Source organism: Heptranchias perlo, chromosome 2 (genome assembly GCF_035084215.1).
Source record: "Heptranchias perlo isolate sHepPer1 chromosome 2, sHepPer1.hap1, whole genome shotgun sequence".
In the NCBI taxonomy this organism is placed as follows: domain Eukaryota; kingdom Metazoa; phylum Chordata; class Chondrichthyes; order Hexanchiformes; family Hexanchidae; genus Heptranchias; species Heptranchias perlo.
Genome location: NC_090326.1, coordinates 114682881 through 114705591, shown reverse-complemented (window position 1 = coordinate 114705591; position 22711 = coordinate 114682881). Strand labels below are relative to the sequence as shown.

The following is a 22711-nucleotide window of genomic DNA, read 5'->3' as shown; positions in this document are numbered from 1 at the left end:
TATGACGAGCAGTTGATGTAAACATAATGTTGGCAGTAGAAGAGGCTCCTTTCTATGGAAACGCTAAAAGAAAATCCAAGCAAATATGTCAAAATTCTTTTATCCTTTTGTTCCTTCTGAAAGTTGCATTACTTGAAAATATGTTTTTTTCCCCAGATTTAATTCTTGGTAGTCTGAAGACTTCAGAAAAGAATAAGACTCCAAGGGATGAAGACATCTGAAAATGGGTGTCTGGATACCTGTGGAGGAATGGGGTAGGATTTTCTGCTGGAGTTATATTGCTCCCCACCATTTGATAGATTTTCCTCCAGAAGTTTGGGGCTCATAGAATACGTTCACCCAAATATAAGTGGGCATATTTAAAGAGATGCAAATATTGGAAACACACAATCCAATGTATTTCCTGTCATTTGCAACGTCGCAAATTTTAAAAAGCCTGGAGGTATTTGAATTGATTGCAGTATATCACTGAACAGGCGCAGGATATTCTGCGAAGGGAAGGGGAACAGCAGAAGTCATGGTTCATGTTGGAACCAATTACATAGGTAGGAAAACGGTTGAGATCCTACAGGCAGAGTTTCAGGAGCTAGGAAAAAGGTTAAAGAACAGGACCTCAAAGGTGGTGATCTCTGGATTACTCGCTGTGCCATGTCTGAGTGAGTACAGAAACAGGAAGATAGTGCAGGTGAATGCATGGCTGGAGAAGTAGTGCAGGAGGGTGGGCTTAAGATTCATGGGGAATTGGGACCAGTTCTGGGGCAGGAAGGACCTGTACACCTGAACAGGGCTGGGACCAATATCCTCACGGGGAGGTTAACTAGAGCTGTGGAGGTGGGTTTAAACTAATTTGGCAGGGGGAGGGGAAATAGGACGTAGCAGCAGAGAGGAGAGACAGGATGCTTAGAAAACTAGGAGGGACAAACAGCGACAGAATAAAGAATAGTGTAGAAAGAACAGGAATTAGATGAAGGAAGAAAGCAAAGCCGATTAACATGTTGTTGGAATACATGTGTGTTAATACAAATGGTGTTACAAATAAGTTTGATGAGCTGCAGGCACAAGTTGCCACACGGGTAATGATGTAGTGGCTATAATGGAGACCTGGCTTAAACATGGGCAGGCATGGGAATTAAACATTCCTGGCTACAATGTATTCAGGAGGGATTGGGAAGGAGAAAAGGTGGAGGGGGGCAGTGGTGACAATATTGATCAAGGATAATATTATAGTTCTACAGAGAGACGATATACTAGAGGGTACAAAGAATGAATCTATTTGGTTCGAGTTAAGGAACAGAAAAGGAGCTGTTACGTTGCTGCGTATTCACTATAGACGCCCAAATAGTGAGAAGGAGATAGAGGAGCAAATCTGTAGCAAAATTTCAGAGAAATGTAAGAATAATAGAGCAGTAATAGTAGGGGACTTCAATTACCCTAATATAGACTGGGGAAAAAAACAGTGTAAAGGGCAAGGAGGATAAAGAATTCCTAAACAGGAGAACATTCTTAATCAGTACGTTTTTAACCCAACGAAGAAGGAAGCAGTGCTGGATCTAGTTCTGGGGAATGAAGTAGGGCAAATGGAGTGTGTTTCAGTGTGAGAACATCTGGATAATAGTCAAAAGCAAAATACTGAAATAAAAACAGAAAATGCTGGAGAAGCTCAGCAAGTCAGGCAGCATCTGTGGAGAAAGAAACAGAGTTAATGGGCAGCATTTTAGCACCCGCTATCGGGTGCGTTCCTGGCAGGGGCGGCCCCGAAAATCGGGAAATCCCGGAGCGGGACCGGAGCCCGCCTCGAACCCGCGCACTTCCGGGTTTCCCACTGACGCGCCGGTGTGCGTGCGCAGCCCCCGCTGGTGGGAATCCCGCAGGCAATTAAAGCCAGCGGGATGCCACTTGACAATATTTAGTTTGGTATTTCAGGTCATTAACTGACCTGATTAAGGGATTATGTGAGGAGGGGTGGGATTTTAAAGCAAACTGGGACTGTTTCCCACACTGGGGGAAACACTCCCAGTTCAAATGGACGTGTTGCAGCTGTCAGCCTGTGGCAGCTGCAAAGGTCCATTTGACAGGTGTGGGGTGGGGGGGGGGGGGGGGAGACCCTCACTCATTGCAGGAAGCCACTCCGTCACTTGGGACACAGTTTGGCCTCCACCACCCTCATCCTGACAATCAAAGTCACCAACTTGCACACTTACCCCGGGGTCCAGAGGCATGTACCTACCTTGCGGACCCCCTCAGATGTACATCTTCCGGATGGGGGCCGCCGTAGCTGCAGTCATGACCTCCTCGGAGGGCGAACAGCATCACCAGCCTCGCCAGCCTCGCCATCCACGTCGTCCACCTCTGACACATGGAGCTCCACAACACAGTGCTGTGATACATCCACCTGTACAGCAGGAGGGAGGGCTACCGCAGAGAGAGACGCGTCGCAGAGGGCACTACCCTCGCCACAGGGTCCACAGACCGAGGCTCAGCTTCCTGGACCTCTCTGAGCAGCAGTGCACACGGAGGCTCTGAGTCACTCGACATGTAGTCGTGGACATCTGCAGCCTCCTTCATGCCGAGCTGCTCCCGGCTGGCCCGAGCACCATCTTCTTACCTGTCGCTGTCAAAGTCACCACTGCCCTCAACAACTTCTCCTCCGCATCCTTCCAGGGTGCCACTGGGGACATCGCCGACGTCTCTCAGCCGTCTGCACAAAAGAGCCCTGCAAATACACCTACACCACTCTGCAGTGACACAATGGGTGGCATCAGTTGTGGGTCTTCATAGTGATCCTCAGGAAAGGGCATTATTGCACAAACCAGACAAGATTCGCGAAGACATGGCAGTAGTGGTGCCAATATAATATGTGATGTGAGTTGCTCAGAAATTCAATATAAGTAACAACCGTGACAAACCCTCAAACACCCTTGTGCATCCCCTTCATGCTCACGACACGTTTGCCTTACACTGCCTACTGCACATATGTGATGCATGCCCTGTGGCTGCAGCACGGGTAGTGGCAGGTTGAGTGAGGCTGGCCGTGAAAGAGATGCACGAGAGGGTGAGTATGAGATAGAGCCATGAGATTGTATGAGGATTGGGTTGAGTGGTAGTGGCGGGATGAGTACTGGCGAGGTGAGTAAGTGCAGGTAAGATGAGGATGAGGTTTGAGTGGGTATGAGGGGTGATGTGACAGAGTAGTGTTGGCAGTGCAGAAGGAGATGTGGGGTGGGGGCGGTGATGTGGCAGACGGAGTGTAGGGGAAAGAGTAAGTGTACTCACTTCGGCTGACCTACTGAGGTCATTGGAGCGCCTCCTGCATTGTATGCAGGTGGGCGATATGTTGGTGGTGCAGGTGACCTCCTCTGCCACCTCGAGCCAGGCCTTCCTGGTGGCAGAGACAGGCCGCTTCCTCCCGCCCGCCGGGGGGAAGATCTCTGTCCTCCCCCTCCTCCTCACCCCGTGTATTGATACCTGGAGTGAGGCATCATTAAACTGGGAGCAGCCTTCCCCCTGGGCTGCTCCATGCTGTAATTTTTTCTATTTGTTGCAGCATCTGTCAGTGGAGGACTGCCCCTTTAAATAGAGCTCCTCCAGCTGACAGATCGTACTGCGCATGCGCAGCCCGCCCGACGCGCAGTTCAGCAGTGGGGAACCCGGAGGAGCAGGTAAGTGGATCCAATTGGGCTATGGTGGCTGACTGATTTCGCCGGGTGCGTTACTCACGCGCCCAATAGCCCCCACCCCCCGCCAAGAACCTGCAGCCCTGGTAACATCGTGCCCAACGTTTCAGGTCGAAGACCTTTCATCAGAACTGGAAGATATTAAAAGAGTTAAAGTTTTTGAGCAAGTTCAAAAAAACTTGTAGATGGGGCATGCAAAAGATGGGGCATCCAAAGCTAGAGCTCCCTGGATGACAAAGGAAATAGAGGTTAAAATAAAGCAGAAAAAGGAGTTTTATAATAAATGTCAGGTACAGAATACAGTAGAAAACCAAGTACTTGCTCAAAAACTTTAACTCTTTTAACATCTTACAGTTCTGACGAAAGGTCTTCGATCGGAAACGTTAACTCTGTTTCTTTCTCCACAGATGCTGCCTGACTTGCTGAGCTTCTCCAGCATTTTCTATTTTTAACTGGATAATAGAGATTATAATATAATTAGGTTTAAAGTAATTATGGAAAAGTGCAAAGAAATATCAATGGTGAAAATACCCAACTGGAAGAGAGACAATTTCAGTGATTTGAGAAGGGATCTAGCACAGGTGGACTGGAAACAAAAATTGGCCAAGAAAACAATAAATGAGCAATGGCAGGCCTTCAAGGCGGAGATAGTTTGGGTACAAACCAAGCATATTCTCATAAGGAGGAAAGATGGGGCATCCAAAGCTAGAGCTCCCTGGATGACAATGGAAATAGAGGTTAAAATAAAACATAAAAAGGAGTTTTATGACAAATGTCAGGTACAGAATGCAGTAGAAATCCAATCAGAATACAGAGAGACAGGGGGAAATTGAAAAAGGATATAAGAAGGACAAAGTGAAAGAATGAGAAAAGATTAGCCAGTAACATAAAAGGGAACCCAAAAATCTTTTATAAACACATAATAGTAAAATGGCGGGGCTGACTAGGAACAAAAAAGGAAATCTTCCTGTGGAGACAGAGAGCATGACTGAGGTACTGAATGAGTACTTTGCATCTGTCTTCACAAAAGAAGAGGATGAAGTTAATGTTACAGGAGGAGGGAATAGAGATATCGGATAGGATAAAAATAGATAGAAAGGAGATGCTAAGTATGTTGGCATCACTCAAAGTTAACAAGTCACCTGGTCAAGATGGGATGCATCCGAAGTTGCTGAGCGAAGCTAGGGTGGGGATAGCAGAAGCTCTGACCACAATCTTTCAATCCACCTTGGATATGGGAGTGGTGTCAGAGGACTGGAGGATTGCAATTGTTACACCCCTGTTCAAAAAAAGGGAGAGGGTTAAACTTGGTAACTATGGGCCAATCAGTCTAACATCAGTGGCGGGAAAACTACTAGAGACCATTGTCAAGGACAAAATTAATTCTCACTTGGAGAAGCGTGGGTTAATAAGAGACAGTCAACACGGATTTATTAAAGGCAAATCGTGTTTGACTAACCTGTTTGAGTTCTTTGATGAAGTAACAGAGAGGGTTGATGAAGGTAGTGCAGTAGATGTTGTATATATGGACTTTTAAAAGGCATTTGATAAAGTACCACATAACAAACTTATTCGGAAAATAGAAGCACGTGGTATTAAAGGGACGGTGGTAACTTGGCTAAGGGATAGGAGGCAGAGAGTAGTGGTGAACAGATGTTTTTTTGACTGGAGAGAAGCATGCAGTGTGGTCCCCAGGGGTCAGTATTAGGACCATTGCTTTTCTTGTTATATATAAATTACCTGGACTTGGGTATATGGAGTAAAATTTCAAAGTTTGCAGATGATACAAAACTTGGCAATGTAGTAAATAGTGAGGAGGATAGTAGTGAGAATCCCTACGTGGTCAGTTTTTAGTAAAATATTAAAATGTCTACGTGGCAAAGAAGCAGAATGCAAAATGGTTAGAAAGGGTTAATTAGTTAGTAACTGAGATTGATACAAGTGGCCTGGCCCTCCTGCTGGGCCATATGTTTGCGTAGTCAGCAGGCCTGCATTGTCTTATCAATGATAGGTCTTTGATGTGAGTCAAGGACTGGTCTGAATGTCTCCATGTTTATGGCAGATCAATATAGGGAACGAGCTTAGCCAAAGTTGAAAGACATTCCAGGTTGGGAGATAAGGAACAGAAGGAACAGGGAAGAACATTCCAAGTTGGAAAGTGAGGAAGTTATCCCCTTTGATGTCTAACAGCAACATAGTCAGCACATGATTATTTATGATTGGCCGGAAATAATGTAACCTCGCATGGCAACCTATGCCCGGCTTATGATTGGTGTTGACCCTCGTTAAGTATGTTCCAACCCTATTCATCTGTATAAAAACGTGTGGATTTCTGTATGTTGTTGTTCTTGCTCTGCCAGCATAGAGGGACTCTATCAGGAGTCCAAATCAATGCTGCAGACTAAGAACCCTGCTATTAAAGATGTGTTGGACTTTAAAATGTATTCGACTTCAGTTATTACTGAACCAGACTGAGGGGAAAGAATCCGGATCGTCATTTGGTGGCAGCGGTGGGATCTTAACGGTCGTTCACCGAGAGTTCGCGGAGTAAGAGGCGGATTGTCTCAGACACGGAGGAAGGAAATGGCGCCCCGATGTAAGTAGTCTTAATTTACTATGTCGGTTTTCCTCCAATCCGTCAGTCTGACGATGAATCGTCCAATCGCTAACACTCGTGTGCGTCCTTACAAGATTCAGGTCAGTCTGGCGAATACACAGAAATAGCAGGAAGAGGTCAGTGGTCGAATATCACTGAGGGAATAACTTGTAAGCGGTAGGTCAGTGGTTAATATCACTGAGGTTAGTCAGGGTTGAAGTTCCTGGTGATTGGATGTGAACAGGAACTATTGATAAAACTTAGATGCCGGAAAAAAGGCTCAGGAATTAATTTGGAAAAATAACAGAGGTACCTCAGCCAAAGAACTAATTGCTTTATGGAGACAGTACTGTAAAAAAAAATGGATAGAATTAAGTGACTAGACAAATGTTTAAAAGACAGAGACCCGAAAAAGAAAGGTTTTGTTGTGTAAGTGTACTGTCCCTTTAAAAAGCCTGTCTTTGATCAGTGTTTTGTTTTGTCGGTGTTGTGGGCTACGCCCCCTTCTTACTGTGTCTTGTGTGTTTTCTTCCTTTGTGTAATGTATCTGTCTTGTCGTGTGTTTAATTCTGATACTGCTGAATTAAAATTGGAGTTATTGAGGTTAAGTGACCTATTAAATTCTGGTTCTTATAAAGTGTGGGCATGTTAAATTCCAGACATGGGATCTTCAAAAAATTGGCATTTTGAATGTTTATTTTGTGATTGGCTGTGGTTTAAAAAGAGGTTAAAAATTAATGGGATAGATTAAAAAACTATCTGGTATCACTGTGATAGGAAAAGTCGGAAAGCTGGAACAGCTCGCAGCGTTGATTATAATCACATCCACTAAAAGTATGTGAAAAAATAGTGTGCAAAAATATAGTATAAAGCAATCCACAAATGTGAGAAGTAAAAAAATCAGTCAAACCTGTGTGAAGTGAAATTTTGAAGGTGGGAACTTAATCTCAAAAGGGAGAAGGATCAAGTTACTCCTACCACAAGAGCAAGTTAATATTAACCCCTTCCATCCCAAGAAGCCAGACTGTCATGCCAAGACCAGTTCAAACAGACAGAAATGACCCAGTCGGTTGAGAACTGTCTGAGGCTAACCATTACACAGGTGAACATGAGGTAACAATTGGTATAGGTTATATTAGTAAAATTGTCCCAATCACTCGGAAATGCCAAAGGCTACAATTGACTGAGATATAAGTTTTCACGCTGAAAAATTGATAAGAAAGGAATGTAAAACAAATCATATGAAAAGGAAGCATAGGTTAGACAATTGGAAGTCCATTACTTGAGCTATGTACTGACACAGGGTACTAAACACCTATCAGTTTTACCCTGCCACAGTATGATAAGGAAGTTTTGACAAGTTCTGGGGCTATTCAATTTTATTTGAAATTAATAGTAGAATACAAGATCTGACCAAAGAGGGGAGACCTTCCCTGACAAATTATATAACTTGCATTGAGAATGCTAAGAAAACTCAACAGTTAGATCAACACCTCCTAACTCAAGTGTTAAAACAAAGAGCGACATGGAATGGAGGTGGACATCGTAAAAAGAGATAGGCAAATATGGAGACGTAAAGATCTGTGATAAGTGATATAGCAACTGCCTTTGCCTCAGTTGTTAACACCATTGATTTGGCAACATTAGATCAAAAGGTCAGAGATTTAGGGTCTCGCATTAATGATATATTAAAAGATAAATGAAAATACAGATAAGGAATTGTCTGAGGATCAAATGCTGACCATATATTTGCAAAGGATAGCTACAGTGCTAGAAACACATGCCCAAACCATTAATAAATTAATAAAAGAGGAATATAACGTATCTTAGCAGGCGGCTGCTAATGATATCTGCTTAATGTGGTTACATCTTGAAAACACAGAGATTAGGACTTGGAGTTAGAAATTCCAGTCTGCAGCCCTGCGTACATCTGTATGTGGGAGAGACAGTGTTTATTTCAGACAGGCTGCGTGCTTCAGAGAGAGAGAGAGGGACTAGGCAAATTTCTCTTCTGTTTTGTTTTCTAAATTTGTTTCGGGTATAGGGATTATTCCTTTGGATAAATAAATAATAAATGAAGATTTGACAAATTAATCACTTGGGCTCTCAAGAAGAGCCGCAATGGATTTTCTGTGTTTCTTTTAAAACAGGTGACCCTGGTTTTTTTTTGGGACCACGTGAGTGTTGATGGTGCAGGATTACCAAGAGTAGTTACAAAGTTACGGTGCAACCTTTGCTGGAGAAATTTGGTGCAGGAAACGATCCAGTGGTGTTAAAGATTTAAGACTTTAGCTGCAGACATCAGCGGATACCAAATGTCACAGCGTGGTGATATCAACCTGATTCTCTTCTTTTGAAAACATTTTGATTTGTTTTATTTTAACCTATTTGTTGTCTTCCGAGACAGAATGCTCGAGGTGGGGAGATATGGGAATTTCTCTAAAGTCATTGAATTGGGCATGATAAAAAATCAATCTGGCATAAATATACAATCTAGTGGAAGTCAGGAAAGTGTAGTTGAGAATAGTAAATTGATAGCTTTCTCGTGGAGATATTTGTGTCCTTGCCTATAATGAATAATGAGAAAACTACACTCAATAGCCTGGCCACTACCCTGACATCGGGACCATGCAGGGGGAGATAAGCACTCTAGACACCCCTGATCTTTTTGATAAGATAACCTGAAAACCTAAGAATGGCTACAGTGGACATAAAAGATACAAATATATGTTGCCATCATCTGAAACGGAGATCAGGATGAAGAACACGATTACAAAGGCCTGTGGCCTGGTGAGCTATTGCAACCACTCTTTAAACAAACCAGTTGCTTTTACAGGACTGAATCCTACAGGTCATATGATGTGTGCCATGGAAAATGTTCGGAAATACCATGAGGAAGAAGAGACTGGCCAGCAGAAAGTTAATATCCAAGAACACTAAGCTCATTCCTATGAGATGCTGCTAGTATGCGGAGATACATGAAGAAGATACATTGAAGAATGAGTCTCAGACAGGCTCAGTTACTTGACAACAGCACAACAGGAAAATGGTTAATGTGGTCCAGGCGAGTGAGAAATCCTTTTAAACAAGGCACTGACACATGGTCCATAGAGAAACCAACTAATTAATGAAACAGTCAGGAAACACTGGTATCAATCAAAAGGACTGAAATTAGAGTACAAAGGGACACAGTAATTTGGATTTCCAAAATTCAGGGTTAGGTTCCCATCAGTTAACAATAAAATTGGGAGAAACAATATTTAGAAGATATCCGTACGATGGATACAAAATTACAAGATTATGAGGGGCCCAGATAAAGTAGACAGGAAGTACCTGTTTCCCCGAGCAGAGGGTTCAAGAACTAGAGGACGTAGATTTAAGCTGATTGGCTGGAACAAAATTAAAGGGATGTGTTACTGGACATGCTGTCACTGTGTGTCCACATAGTGTTGGACACAGCCTAGAAGCACAGTGTGGGTTTAATAATACCGGTACCAATCGGGATATTAACTGTACCATGGAGGCCCTAGAGGCGGATCTAAAACCCACTTAAGTGGTATATGCCGGAGAGGGCGAATATTGTGTTACAACTAATTTGAAAACGTTTAAATATGCCAATCTAACTTGTGATATTTTAAGTCCAGAATTCTGCTCCATTCCTGAAGTCCTGGTTCGGATTGGACCCGAGGAACTGGTAGAGATACATCGGCATAACCTCACCACCGTACAAGTTTCTGAGAATGTCAGAAAAGACTTAAAAGCATATCAGGACACATTTGGGTATCTGACACCCCTGTTGTCTAAATACTTGGAAGCATTGCGAATGGAGATACGCCTCTCCCAGAAGGTTTATTATAACCTACAACAGGACAATAACAACATTAAGCATGACATTGACCAAATTAAAGTCACCACCTGGTGAAATGACCTCTGGAATTTGGGACTGAATATACAGATCCATCCTTGGATTAGATTAATTTCATATGTATTAGTCGTAGTGCAGTTTGTTGTAATGTGCTTCTTGATTTTCATTGCATGTAATAAATGTAAGCAGAGGATGAAGGGTTTGGCAAAGGTAGTAAAACAGAGCCTGGGTGAGAATGTCCCCATTGTCTCTGTGGTTTCAACTAAGAACACATCTTAATGGTACTGGGAGTAGCACCCGCTGGGGTAAGGTGCATGTAAAAGGGAAGACAATTATAGTTTGATAGGATTATCAGATGCTCTGCCTCTCTTCCACCTGGACTGGTGGCCAACACGAAGGGAACCTGGTTAAGATGAGGTACAGCATCTAACGGGATATTGTAGGGAGAATTTGGATTAAGGGATATAATGGGGAGGGCACCAATTCACAGGTGTAAAATGGTCTGAAAGGTACCATTCAGTCTAGTTAGGCTGGAAACAAAATATTAAGCAACATGGGATATTTGACTATGTTAGCCTTTTCAAACTAACATGAATAGGTTTAGCTGACCAAGGACATTCGCAGCTTACTTGAGAGATGTTTAGGAGTCTGTTCCTGAGAACAGATAAGAGTACAAAGGCGTATTGATGAAACATGTCTGTGTTCTATTGGGACTTCTCTAGTTCAAGGGCTAGTCATATTCATTGTTATAATTCTTATAGTTTATTGCTTACTTAAATGTTGCTGCGCTGCAGAACCAGTGAGCACCATAATAATTGGTTATCATTAAATGATAAAAGGGGGGAATGAGAATCCCTACGTGGTCAGTTTTTAGTAAAATATTAAAATGTCTACGTGGCAAAGAAGCAGAATGCAAAATGGTTAGAAAGGGTTAATTAGTTAGTAACTGAGATTGATACAAGTGGCCTGGCCCTCCTGCTGGGCCATATGTTTGCGTAGTCAGCAGGCCTGCATTGTCTTATCAATGATAGGTCTTTGATGTGAGTCAAGGACTGGTCTGAATGTCTCCATGTTTATGGCAGATCAATATAGGGAACGAGCTTAGCCAAAGTTGAAAGACATTCCAGGTTGGGAGATAAGGAACAGAAGGAACAGGGAAGAACATTCCAAGTTGGAAAGTGAGGAAGTTATCCCCTTTGATGTCTAACAGCAACATAGTCAGCACATGATTATTTATGATTGGCCGGAAATAATGTAACCTCGCATGGCAACCTATGCCCGGCTTATGATTGGTGTTGACCCTCGTTAAGTATGTTCCAACCCTATTCATCTGTATAAAAACGTGTGGATTTCTGTATGTTGTTGTTCTTGCTCTGCCAGCATAGAGGGACTCTATCAGGAGTCCAAATCAATGCTGCAGACTAAGAACCCTGCTATTAAAGATGTGTTGGACTTTAAAATGTATTCGACTTCAGTTATTACTGAACCAGACTGAGGGGAAAGAATCCGGATCGTCAGTAGCAGACTTCAGGAGGACATAGCCAGACTGGGGAAATGGGCAGACAGATGGCAGATGCAATTTAATGCAGGTAAGTGTGAAGTGATGCACTTTGGATAGAACAACTTGGAGAGGCAGTATAATCTATATGGTACTATTTTGGGACCTGGGGTTGCATATTCACAAAACTTTGAAGGTGGCAGGGCAAGTTGATAAGGTGGTTAAGAAAGCGTATGGGATATTTGGCTTTGTAAATAGAGGCATTGAATACAAAAACAAGGAAGTTATGCTAAACTGTTACAAATCACTGGTTAGGCCTCAGCTGGAGTATTGTGTACAATTCTGGGCACCACACTTTAGGATGGATATCAAGGCCTTGGAGAGGTTACAGAGGAGGTTTACCAGGATAATACCAGGGATGAGGGACTTCAGTTATGAGGAGAGATTGGAGAAGCAGGGTTTGTTCTCTTTAGAGCAGAGAAGGTTAAGGGGAGACCTAACAGAGGTATTCAAAATAATGAGGGGTTTTGATAGAGCAAGTAGGGAGGAAATGCTTCCTCTGGAAGTGGGTCGGTAACCAGAGGTCATAGATTTAAAATAATTGGCAAATGAACTAGAGGTGAAATGAGGAGAAATTCTTTCACGCAGCGGGTTGTTAAGATCTCGATCACACTATCTGAAAGGGTGATGGAAACAGATTCCATAGGAACTTTCAAAAGGCAATTGGACATGTACTTGAAGAGGACTAATTTTCAGGGTTATGGGGAAAAAGCTGAGGTGTGGGACTAAATTGGATAGCTCTTTCAATGAGCCAGCACAGGCATGATGTGCCAAATGGTTTCCTGTGCTGTAAGATTCTATGATTCCCAGTCCCACAATTTTTTTTTCAAAAAAAATTGGAACATCTTCTTCGTCTACTGGGGTCACATGTAGGCCAGACCAGGCGGCAGGTTTTTTCTCCTGAAGGACATCACTGAACCAGTCAAAGCTTTCACAACAATACAGCAGTTTGTATGGTAATTTTTGCTGGTGCTAGCCCACAAATTTTCAGACTTCCCAAATTTAATTACATGATGAACCCTTATAAAATACTGGTTCAGCCACATCCGGAGTATTGTGTCTAATTCTGGGCACCACACTTTAGGAAGGATGTGACGGCCTTAGGTAGGGTGCAGGAAAGATTTACTAGAATGGTTCCAGGATGAGGGACTTAAGTTACGTGGATAGACTGGAGAAGCTGGGGTTGTTCTCCTTAGAGCAGAGAAGGTTGAGAGGAGATTTGATGGAGGTATTGAGGGGTCTAGACACAGTTAATAGAGAGAAACTGTTCCCATTGGAGGAAGGGTCGAGAACCAGAGGATAAAGGTTTAAGATAATTGGCAAAAGAAACAAAGGCGATATGAGGATAAACTTTTTTACGCAGCGAGTGGTTATGATCAGGAATGCACTGCCCAAGGGGGTGGTTGACGCAGATCCAATCGCAGCTTTCAAAAGGGAACTGGATAAGTACTTGAAGGGAAAAAATTTGCAGAGCTACAGGGAAAGGGCGGGGGAGTGGGACTAGCTGGATAGCTCTTGCAGAGAGTCGACACGGGCCCAACGGGCCGAATGACCTCCTTCTGTACTGTAACCATTTTATGATTCTATGAAATCAACATCATGGGGTTTGATCTCATTATCTCTCGATTTCTAGGGCACTGCCATAACCATTAGGCTAACCATACCCAATTTTTTCCCTTCAACTGTTTATCCAATTCCCTTTTGAAAGTTACAATTGAATCTGCTTCCACCACCATTTCAGGCAGTGCATTCCAGATCATTACAACTCGCTGCATAAATTTATTTTTCCTCATGTCACATCTGGTTCTTTTGTCAATTACCTTAAATCTGTGTCCTCTGGTTACCGACCCTTCTGCCACTGGAAACAGTTTCCTCTTATTTACTCTATCAAAACTGTTCATGATTTTGAACACCTCTATCAAATCTCCCCTTAATCTTCTCTGCTCTAAGGAGAACAATCCCAGTTCCTCCAGTCTCTCCACATAACTGAAGTCCCTTATTCCTGATGCCATTCTGGAAAATCTCTTCTGCACCCTCTCTAAGGCCTCGACATCCTTCCTAAAGTGTGGTGCCTAGAATTGAACAAAAAGCTCCAACTGAGGCCTAACCAATGCTTTAGAAAGTTTTAGCATTAATTCCTTGCCTTTGTACGCTGTGCCTCTATTAATAAAGCCAAAGATCCCATATGCTTTTTTAATAGGCTTCTCATCTTGTCCTATCACCTTCAAAGACTTGTGTACATATACCCCAGGTCTCTCTGCTCCTGCTCCCCCATTAAAATTGTACCATTTAGTTTATATTGTCTCTTCTTATTCTTCCTACAAAATGTACCACTTCACAATTCTCTCCGTTAAGTTTCATCTGCCATGTGTCTGCCCATTTCACCAGTCTGTCTATGTCGTCCTGAAATCTATTACTATCCTCCTCACTGTTTACTAGATTTCCGAGTTTCTTGTGATCTGCAAACTTTGAAATGATACTCTGTATACCCAAGTCCATGTCATTAATATATATCAAAAAGAGCAGTGGTCCTAATACCGACCCCGGGGAACACTACTGTATACTTCCCTCCAGTCTGAAAAATAACCATTCACCACTAATGTCTGCTTTCAGTCCCTTAGCCAATTTCGTATCCATGCAGCTACTGCCCCTTTAATCCCATGGGCTTCAATTTTGCTAATAAGTCTATTATATGGTACTTTATCAAACGCCATACACACAACATCAACCCTCATCGTTACTTCATCAAGGAGCTCAATCAAGTTAGTCAAACACGATTTTCCTTTAACAAGTCCGTGCTGACTTTAATTTATTCGCCCATAATTTTCCAAGAGCCAATTCATTTTGTCTCAGATTATTGTCTCAAAGTTTCCCCACCACCGACATTAGGCTGACTGGCCTGTAATTACCGGGTTTATCTCCCCTTTTTTGAACAAGGGTGTAACATTTGCAATCCTACAGTCCTCTGGCACCACCTCCATATCTAAGGAGGATTGGAAGATTGTGGTCAGAGCCGCCACAATTTCCATTCTTACTTCCCTCAGTATCCCATCCGGACCGGGTGACATTTCTACTTTGAGTGCTGCCAAACTTTTAAGTACCTCCTCTATCTATTTTTATCCTATCCAATATCGCTACTACCTCCTCCTTTATTGCTACATTGGCAGCATCCTCTTCTCCAGTGAAGACAAATGCTAAGTATTCATTTAGTACCTCAGCCTTACCTTCTGTCTTGTTCCCGCAGGTCCAGCGAAGCCCAAGGACCCAGTCCCAGAGGTAGGGGAGTCCGAGGAAGATGAATCACAACAGCCCTCAATTTTTATGCTTCCAGTTCCTTCCAGGCTCCACTGGGAAATCGACATGTAAACCAATTTTCAGTACACAGCTGTATCAAACAAATCACTAATACATTGCTCAGTCAGTTCAATTTATTCATTACTTTTCCCACTGAACAAGTACAGGGGGTCATTGATGGTACCCATGTGGCCATCCAGGTCCCTGGACACTACTCCTTTGCAAACATGAACCATCAATGCGCAGTTGATGATCAACATTGGCTCATGGATATCAATGCTCATTTCCCAGACATCAGTCATGATGCTTTCATTCTAAGATAATCACCTCACCACCCTTGACAATGACTGTAACAGCCACTGATGAGAGCGTTACCTCTAAAGGTACCCTCACATCCAGCCAAAGTGACAACAGGTGTGCCAGAAAGTGAGCAGGAACAGGCAGCTATGCAGTAGCAGGACCATCTCATAAGCCAGCACAGGAGGCAGAAAGCAGACTCAATCACAAGAAGTTTCATTGCAAACCCAACAGCCAGCCACCTCACATACCTCTGCCACTTGTGAAGAATCTAAAAGGAACACTGCGTTAGGGTGTGGGTTTAACATCGCATCCAAAAGACACTCCCTCAGTACTGCCCTGAAGTATCAATAACAACTTGCATTTAAAAAGCCCCTTTAATGTAGTAAAACATCCCAAGGCACTTCACAGGAGCATTATCAAATAAAATTTGACACCAAGCCACATAAGGAAATATTAGGACAGGTGACCAAAAACTTGGTCAAAGAGGTAAGTTTTAAGGAGCATCTTAAAGGAGGAGGGAGAGGCAGAGAGGTTTAGGGAGGGAATTCCAGAGCTTAAGGCCTAGGCAGCAGAAGGCATGGCCGCCAGTGGTGGAGCGATGAAAATCGGGGATGCGCAAGAGACTAGAATTGTAGGAGCGCAGAGATTTTGGAGGGTTGTAGAGCTGGAGGAGGTTACAGAGATAGGGAGGGGCGAGACCATGGAGGGAATTGAAAACAAGGATGGGAATTTTCTAAATTGAGGCACTGCCGGACTGGGAGCCAATGTAGGTCAGAGAGCACAGAGGTGATGGGTGAACGTGACTTGGTGCAAGTTAGGATACGGGCAGTAGAGTTTTGGATGACAGAGCATCAGCCCAGTTTATGTGCTCAAGGCACTGAAGTGGTGTTTGAGTCCATGACCTTCTGATTGAGACATGAGTGCTGCCTCTGAGCCAAGGCCGACACCTAATTAGATGGCATAGCAACAGCTCAAGATATCTGTATGAGGGCACATGTCTCACACATTTGACCCTGGTAATTCTGGAAACATGGAAAAACTTGGAGAAATTGCACTTGTGTATTAAGAGGCAAGTCTCAAATTTCTTATAAACTAATATAAGCTCCAATAACTCCTGTTCAGTAAACAATACTTATCTAAGTGAAATGCAGCTGCATCAGGTTTCATATAAATAACAATGTTGCTCTGTTCACAACCTTATAAAAGGACTCACAGTCAATCTACATCTGTTTGATGTTGAAGTTGACTTTGATATGATTATTTCATCTCTATTGTCAGAGATCTGCAAGTCCTTGGTCCTGAAATTCCAGCAGCTTGGGAGGGTGGGAGTGGTCAGATCGTCCCTTGGGGCGGGGCAGACTTTGAGGCAAAACCCGAATCCATTTGGTTTCCACCCCATATGCAAAGCGTCTGAAATTCCATTTGGGAAGGGAGCAAGCAAGTCTTCCACCCACTCCCCCCGCCCCCCCATGTCAAGGAGGTGTATTTGGGAGAGTTCTCAGGCGACCCTGGAATTCTGCACATAACGTACTCATGAGGCCCATGATGAAAGCTGATGGGAGTTCCATTGAGTGTCTAGTAAAGGTGCCAGGAATCCAGCAGAGTTGGATTACCTTTAGTAGCTTTTTGCTCCCTTAGGAGTATTTGAAATATTTTGCCCCAGTTTCTCTTCAGCCCTTCTCTGGCATGCCGCTGCTTCGATTTTCCAGGCGGCTATAAGGAACAGTGCTTCCAATGCACCCTTAAAGGGCCAAGCCATCTGACCTGATTATGTTGATGACCCCATTCCAGGTCCATGAGTGGCTGACAGTTCTGCTCTGCCACATTTCAGCCAGCGGAGTGAGACTCCTGGAAATTTGGGACCCTTGTGTTCTACTGGCCTGGCTGACTTTAAAGTTAAATTCTGGGTTCATCTTATCAATGGCATTTAATTATTTATATAGGTTGGCTGTTAGTCGCCTTTTCTCTCGGCTGTAGAGCTTAAATATCTCTAGCCTTTCTTAATTACTCAAATAAATACCAAGCTCGACACAAGCTTCAGGAACAGTATCTCATCATTTGCCTGGGTATTCTGCAACCCTTTGTCTGAACACTGACTTTAGTAACTTCAGACCTTAGTGTTATCCTCCATTTTTTAACAGTAGGGGGTGTTTGTGATGTAGGGCGGGTCTGTCTATGATCAGGAGCAGGGAAGGCAGTTTGATGTTTTAGAAGGAGACCCTTCATCAGCAAGCTAGAGGGTAGCCATCAGCCCCAAGTTGGGCCATCCTCCTTAAGTGTACCTCCTGCAGCAGACCTTCAACTCATCAGCATCTAAGGAAGCCATTGTCCACAGGTCCCCACAGTGCCATTGTGAACAATTAGTCCATTTTTCTGGCACCACATAACTTTCCCTGCTTCCACATAACTTTCCCTTTTTATGGCAAGTTGCAGTCTTTTAAGAGCTGATCCCAAGCTGGATTTTGCAATCATCAGCCAAGTGTCCTATGGGCCAAACATTCTGGGCAAGTTATTCCTTTGCCTCTAGCTGTTCAAATTAAAGGGGAGACCATCAATCACAATATTCAATGTGGCGCGCTCCCTGAGCTATGGGCACAGGTGAGCCTACAGCAAAATGGTCAGGGTTGCAAAATCAGATCTTAAATGTAAAGTAGCTTCATTACATCTCAAAGTAGCAGATATCCTTTAAAAATTAGAGGTTTATGGTGGCAATTATCCTGCACATTTTTTCATCCATTGCTTCTGTTTAGTGATTTTTTACATTTTACCATGTTGTGGTGGTACACAGACCTGCTTTCAAAAGAAAAATTAACCTTCTGAATTTACTCATTTTGCAGAATGCTATGGCATGCATTGTTTATCCATATTTAAAATTAATCAGCAAATGCTTTATGGCCTTTGTAAAGATTAAGAAGTGCTGTGAGCACATAAATAATGCACCACTGATGCCACTGAAAGCGATAGTTGATCTTACCACCTAAACTACTGACACTTTGTTTAGCAGATTAGTTCCAATTGCTCCCATTTGTTAGCCTAAAAGTTACAATCATAGCAGCATCCACCACCTTCTTAAATTAGGAGATTTGGGAGGTTTTCTGATTGCGAATGGCAGAGATGGCAACCTTGCAGACCGTGCTTTGCATCTGTCAAGTTATACATGCCTGATCCTGATGAATTTTCCATGGTCAGGCCCTATTATCCATGCATAGTGAGCTCCCAGTTTGTAGTACACCAGTGACCGGAATCTACTGTTTATGGATTGGGATATGCAGCAATGCTGCAGAAATTTGTAGGTCTGAAGTAGCAGTTTAAAGGGGCGCATGATTCTGGTGGACAAAACATTACCACAATTGTGCAGAGGTGGACAGTCGCCAAGATTTGCAGATGTAGTAGTCGAGGTGCTGCTAGTATAAGTGCAGTGGAGGAGGGTCACCCTGTTTGACATCCTCCCCACAGGAAAACAGTACAAAGTCCATGGGAGCAGCTGGTACTCTGAGTGAATGCTGTTTCCAAACCCTGGGGATCTGGCTACAAATTTACAAGAAGTTTAGAGACCTCACCAAATCAGTAAAGGTAAGACTATCCACCATTACCTGATACTAAGTTCAAGTATGCACTGCCACAGTTTCCCACTCAGAGTGCCTCACAGCCCTTTAAATGCTTACCATACTGCAGCAGATCATAAATTGCAGCTACAATCTATACAGAGGTTACACAGCTAACAATGTGTGTCCTGGTAGTGTCTGGAATGTATGTGAGTGAGTGAGTGAGTGAGTGAGGCAAAATAGGAAAAGGATGAAGTTTGCCCTGAGTTTCAGTGAGGCCTGATTCACCCTGGTCCACTCCATCTTTATTCTCAGACCTCAAGATTACAAACATAGCCTGTTCAAAATGTCTAAAAATATGATGACCTTCTTCTGGCTTTATTTAAAGATTTGCTCCCTCCTGTTGTGTGCTGCCTTGTCCTGCCGGCAGAGCGTAGTGTAGTGTTGAGATGATTGTAGAGCACATACAGCCATACCCAAGGCTTCATCCTACATCCCAGCGTAGGTGTGAGTAATCTCTATTTGAAGGAATGTTTCTGAACCAGCATTCTAACACGTATTCCTCTTCTGTTTCTGTAGATGAATTGCAAGAACCAGCTGGCAGGACTCAGTGGTGCCCAAGAAACCAGTAACCTCCCTGCCAGAAAAGGGGGGGGGGGAAACCCAGTAGAAATGGGTTCTGCTCAAAATTCCTGTCCCTCTGCTCCCAGCTAGTGTCTATTGACAGTTCCTCCTGATGCAAAAATGATCTACAGCTCAGCCGAACATGCCTCGAGCTGAGGAAGCACCATTTGTTGAACGCACTCCCATCCTAGTGACCAAGTTACCAAGTGGGTCGGGCAAACCTCCCCACCACCAATTTTTTTCTCCCGAGTGCTGAAATGTATAGTGAAATACTGGCTAACCTTGCCTTGACAAACTTCACAAACTTTTTTTCTCATCTGCACTCATCATCTTCTCATCTCAATCCTTTGCCTGATGGACACAGCAAGTGCTGTGTCCATCGCCTCCTGCCAAGCAAACTATATACTTTACTGATGGAGAAGGTCCCAAACAGGGCAACCCTACTTTGCTGCACTTCTTAGGGGAGCACCTCCAAAGTAATATCTGAAAATTGAGGTTCTCTTTGTCTCTGGCCAGCAATTTCCACTTTCCTGCCCAGCAACAACGAAGCAGCCCCTTTGAATAGCAGCAGCAGGTTTTAAAAGTTGTAGCTGCATGGTATTTTCCACCATCCCTGACAGTGAGCTCTTACCAGCAGTTACAATCCAGGCCAACTTCAAGAAATCCCATGAGGCCGGTTTGGTGCGATGTCAGTCAGCACTGAAATCAGCACCAGGTTCAGAAAATTGACTCTAATATCACAAGTGTTTTATGATAGGCTGTTTTTTTTCATCATTCCTGCTACCGAAGACGCATTCTCGGGCATAGGATTGTCAACCCTCCCAGATTTTCCTGGAGTCTTTAGAAATTAAAGAATCTCCTAGACACTACTGCAAGCAACTCCGGAGAAAAAAATTGGTGGTGGGGAGGTTTGCCCAACGCACTCGGTAACTTGGTCACTAGGATGGGAGTGCGTTCAACAAATGGTGCTTCCTCAACTCAAGGCATGTTCGGCTGAGCTGTAGATCATTTTTGCATCAGGAGGAACTGTCAATAGACGCTAGCTGGGGATTGCAGACTTATGCAAGTGATCAGCTTGACCACTTATCTGTGGTTAACTGCAGCCAGGTATGGGTGTAACTGTAACCGGCTATCCGTATAACTGCAGCCTGACTTCTGTGTGACCACAGCAAGCTATCCGGTCCTTATTTTCCACTGGAGGAAAACCGCGGGCAAACTGTTCGCTCCATAGTAAATGAGTTTCTAGTATCTCAGTCCTTAAACCCATTATGTCATGTGATGGAACCTCCCAGAAGAAGTCCAACCAGAGTTGGCAACCCTACTCAGGAAGCACACATTTCAACACTGCACAATCAAGTGATTTCACTAGGGGCATGTAAATTTCAGTTAGAAAGGGACATTTCTCCCACAGAGGAAAATCTCATCCAACATTGCTTGTTTTGCCCATAGGTAATGAATTCAGCTGGTTTTCTGCAAGCAATGTGCTGAAATTGCATGATTTTGTGTCAGGTGTTCTCCTCCAGGCTGTGCTGGGGTTTCACTCAAACTCACAGACAACAGTGTGGTAAGAGTTACAAAGCCCTCTTGCCAAAGCCCGATGCCTACTGCTGCACGTGCACAGAAATGCTGTTTTACCACAGCCCGATCTCCAAGGTTAAAATAAACTTCCACAACTCTTAAGTTGTAAAATAAATTTAAAAAGGAAACAAACAGAGACTAAATATCTCCTGTTAGCCAGCTTTTCTTGAGTGCTTTAACTAACATTTTAAGCAATAAATTAACTACTGAATTCTTGGATCATTTTTTTTCTAGTTTATGGTAACTTTTCATTGCACATCTCATGCTCCATGCTGTGTTTTTTTCTTGGTTAGCCTAGCAAATGTAAATCAATTAACTGATCAATCAATTTACTTTAATTTGAGGGGAGGATATAAATCCTTCTTTTTTATCCCACTCTCTCTGGTCTCCCTCAGGTATGTACCTCTTGTGGCCATCAGATGGAACCTTATAATGAAGAATAATGGCTGTTATCTGAAATTAATCTTTTATGATAGTGAAGGTGAGAAATTACTAATTAAAAAAGCAATGATCTAAGTACAATCAGTAACTGTGTTTACGTGTATTTATATTTCAACAGAAATCGTGATATTTTTTTCCGGGTGATATTTGACCATCGTTTTCCAATCCTCACTGGATACAGGCGTGGTGCCGGAGGATTGGAGGACTGCTAACGTTGCACTGTTGTTTAAAAAGGGAGAGAGGGATAGACCGAGTAATTACAGGCCAATCAGTCTAACCTCGGTGGTGGGCAAATTATTGGAATCAATTCTGAGGGTTAGGATAAACTGTCACTTGGAAAGGCACGGAGTAATCAAGGACAGTCAGCACGGATTTGTTCTGGGAAGGTCATTTCCCACTAACTTGATTGAATTTTTTGAGGAGGTAACAAGGAGAGTGAATGAGGGTAGTGCATTTGATGTAGTCTACACGGATTTTAGCAAGGCTTTTGACAAGGTCCCGCATGCCAAACTGGTCAAAAAAGTACAAGCCCACAGGACACAAGGGAGAGTGGCAAGTTGGATCCAAAATTGGCTCAGTGGCAGGAAGCAAAGATTAATGGTCACCGGGTGTTTTTGTGACTGGAAGGCTGTTTCCAGTGGGGTTCCGCAGGGCTCAGTACTAGGTCACTTGCTTTTTGTGATATATATTAATTTGGCGAGGGCAAACAAAGCAAGGTAATACACAATAAATGGGAGGATACTGAAAGGAGTAGAGGAAATGAGGGACCTTCGAGTATATGTCCACAGATCCCTGAAGGTAGTAGGACAGGTAGATAAGATGGTTAAGAAGGCATATGGAATATTTTCCTTTATTGGCCGAGGCATAGAATATAAGAGCAGGGAGGTTATGCTGGAACTGTATAAAACACTGGTTAGGCCACAGCTTGAGTACTGTGTACAATTCTGGTCACCATATTACAGGATGGATGTAATTGCATTAGAGAGGGTACAGAGGAGATTTACGAGGATGTTGCCAGGACTGGAGGATTTTAGCTATAAGGAAACTGGTCAAAAAAGTACAAGCCCATAGGACACAAGGGAGAGTGGCAAGTCGGATCCTCTTTGGAACAGAGGAGGCTGAAGGGTGATTTGATTGAGGTGTACAAAATGATGAGAGGCCTAGATAGAGTCGATAGGAAGGACCTATTTCCCTTAGCAGAGAGGTCAATAACCAGGGGGCATTGATTTAAAGTGA

The 22711-nt window shown here is 43.3% G+C and overlaps 1 long non-coding RNA gene across 2 annotated transcripts in view; it reads right to left on the bottom strand.

The window, feature by feature from the left end:
- Positions 1 to 22711, bottom strand: part of LOC137342263 (uncharacterized) — a 101774-nt gene that overhangs the window by 58191 nt on the left and 20872 nt on the right. For both annotated transcript variants that reach the window (XR_010967220.1, XR_010967221.1), the window contains exon 2: positions 14918 to 15040. This is a non-coding gene — a long non-coding RNA (uncharacterized lncRNA). The remainder of the gene's footprint in view (positions 1 to 14917; positions 15041 to 22711) is intronic.